The following is a 2,623-nucleotide window of genomic DNA, read 5'->3' as shown; positions in this document are numbered from 1 at the left end:
TCCTTTTCCTATTTGGAACCAGTCTGTTGTTCCATGTCCAGTTCTAACTGTTGCTTCCTGACCTGCATATAGGTTTCTCAAGAGGCCAGTCAGGTGGTCTGGTATTCCCATCTCTTTCAGAATTTTCCACAGTTTATTGTGATCCACACAGTCAAAGGCTTTGGCATAGACAATAAAGCAGAAATAGGTGTTTTTCTGGAACGCTCTTGGTTTTTTGATGATCCAGCAGATGTTGGCAATTTGATCTCTGGTTCCTCTGCCTTTTCTAAAACCAGCTTGAACATCTGGAAGTTCACGGTTCATGTATTGCTGAAGCCTGGCTTGGAGAATTTTAAGCATTACTTTACTAGCATAAGGTATCAAGGAGGGTATCTTCTAGAAATTAACGACAGACTGGGTGGTACCTTTCAGATGCACTGGGATTTGTTCAGTTTTCTCCTGGCATCTAATTTCATTTTCTTTTTAGGAGTTTTATTGAGATGTAATTCACCTACCAGACAATTCACTCATTTAAAGTACACAATTCAGTGGTTTCTGACATACTCACAGAGTTGTACAATCATGATCTAATTTTAAAATATTTTCATCACTCCATAAAGAAACCCCGTACCAATCAGCAGTCACTCTTGCTCCTCCCAGCACCTGTGTCCCAAGCCTCTAAGTTAACCTGCTTTACGTCTCCATAGATTTGCCTACTATGGACATTTCACATAAACGGAATCATACAACTTTGCACTTTGTGACTCGCTTCTTTCATTTATCATAGCAGGTTCACCCATGTCACAGGGTGTGTCCGGGCTTCATTCCTTATTGCTATTGTATGACTACACTACATTTATTTATCTGTTCATCAGTTGATGGATATTTGGGTTGTTTGCTTTCCTTTTTGCTATTATGAATGAAACCATGAACATTCATGTACAAGTGTTTTGTGTGGACGTGTGTCATTTCCCTTGGGTATATACACAGGAGTAGAATCACTGAGTCACATGGAACTCTACATTTAACATTTTGGAAAACTTCTGAACTGTTTTCCAAAGCAGCTGCAACGTTTGACATTCCCACCAGCAGTATATCAAAGTTCCAAGCTCCTCAAGCAGTGGTTTCTAACACAGCCAATTATGTACAGGGGCCCCAGACCACAGAGATGAAATCAACAGCATAGCCAAGATGAAGAATCAGGTAAGAATGCTTATTTATGTACATGCCTAGAGGTTGGAGGTTGAGCCTAGAAGACAGGTTGGCCCCCTGGGCAAATCTTATCACTCCAATTCAAGAATTTTAAAGATTCAGGGTAACAGGAAGGTGCAAACATCAGAAAAACATATTTTCAAAGTGATTAACCATTTCTCAGTCAGCAAATGTTACGTGTGTTTATACATGTGGGTTAATGTCTATAAACAGGAAACTTAATAGGGAAAAAAACACTTATTTAGTTTGATTAAAAACTAGATTGCTGTGGATAGTCACAGGTGCCCAAAATGAAATCTCTCCATATCTCCAGAAACCATAGAGATCAATAAGGAGAGGAAATTAAACCATCCATAACCCAACCTTTTTGACTATGCCAAAGCCTTTGACTGTGTGGATCACAATAAACTGTGGAGAATTCTGAAAGAGATGGGAATACCAGACCACCTGACCTGCCTCTTGAGAAATCTATATGCAGGTCAGGAAGCAACAGTTAGAACTGGACATAGAACAACAGACTGGTTCAAATAGGAAAAGGAGTACGTCAAGGCTGTATAGTGTCACCCTGCTTATTTAACTTCTATACAGAGTACATCATGAGAAACGCTGGGCTGGAAGAAGCACAAACTGGAATCAAGATTGCCGAGAGAAACATCAATAACCTCAGATATGCAGATGACACCACCCTTATGGCAGAAAGTGAAGAGGAACTAAAAAGCCTAGATGAAAGTAAAAGAGGAGAGTGAAAAAGTTGGCTTAAAGCTCAACATTCAGAAAACGAAGATAATGGCATCTGGTCCCATCACTTCATGGCAAATAGATGGGGAAACAGTGGAAACAGTGTCAGACTTTATTTTTGGGGGCTCCAAAATCACTGCAGATGATAATTGCAGCCATGAAATTAAAAGACGCTTACTCCTTGGAAGGAAAGTTATGACCAACCTAGATAGCATATTAAAAAGCAGAGATATTACTTTGCCAACAAATGTCCATTTAGTCAAGGCTATGGTTTTTCCAGTGGCCATGTTTGGATGTGAGTTGGACTGTGAAGAAAGTTGAGCACCGAAGAATTGATGCCTTTGAACTGTGGTGCTGGAGAAGACTCTTTCGAGTCCCTTGGACTGTAAGGAGATCCAACCAGTCCATCCTAAAGGAGATCAGTCCTGGGTGTTCATTGGAAGGACTGATGCTGAGGCTGAAACTGCAGTACTTTGGCCACCTCACGCAAAGAGCTGACTCACTGGAAAAGACCCTGATGATGGGAGGGATTGGGGGCAGAAGGAGAAGGGGAGGACAGAGGATGAGATGGTTGGATGGCATCACCGACTCAATGCACGTGAGTTTGGATGAACCCCGGGAGTTGGTGATGGACAGGGAGGCCTGGCGTGCTGCAGTTCATGGGGTCACAAAGAGTCAGACAAGACTGAGCGAA

General features: G+C 41.7%; 1 protein-coding gene across 1 annotated transcript in view; it reads right to left on the bottom strand.

Annotated features, from left to right (window-relative positions):
* Nucleotides 1-2,623, bottom strand: part of LYRM9 (LYR motif containing 9) — a 21,160-nt gene that overhangs the window by 1,281 nt on the left and 17,256 nt on the right. The gene's annotated exons all lie outside the window — the stretch shown is intronic.

This window comes from Bison bison, unplaced genomic scaffold (genome assembly GCF_000754665.1).
Source record: "Bison bison bison isolate TAMUID 2011002044 unplaced genomic scaffold, Bison_UMD1.0 scf7180017864472, whole genome shotgun sequence".
In the NCBI taxonomy this organism is placed as follows: Eukaryota; Metazoa; Chordata; class Mammalia; order Artiodactyla; family Bovidae; genus Bison; species Bison bison.
The sequence above is the reverse complement of the archived record's forward strand: the minus strand, read 5'-3'. Positions and strand labels throughout refer to the sequence as shown.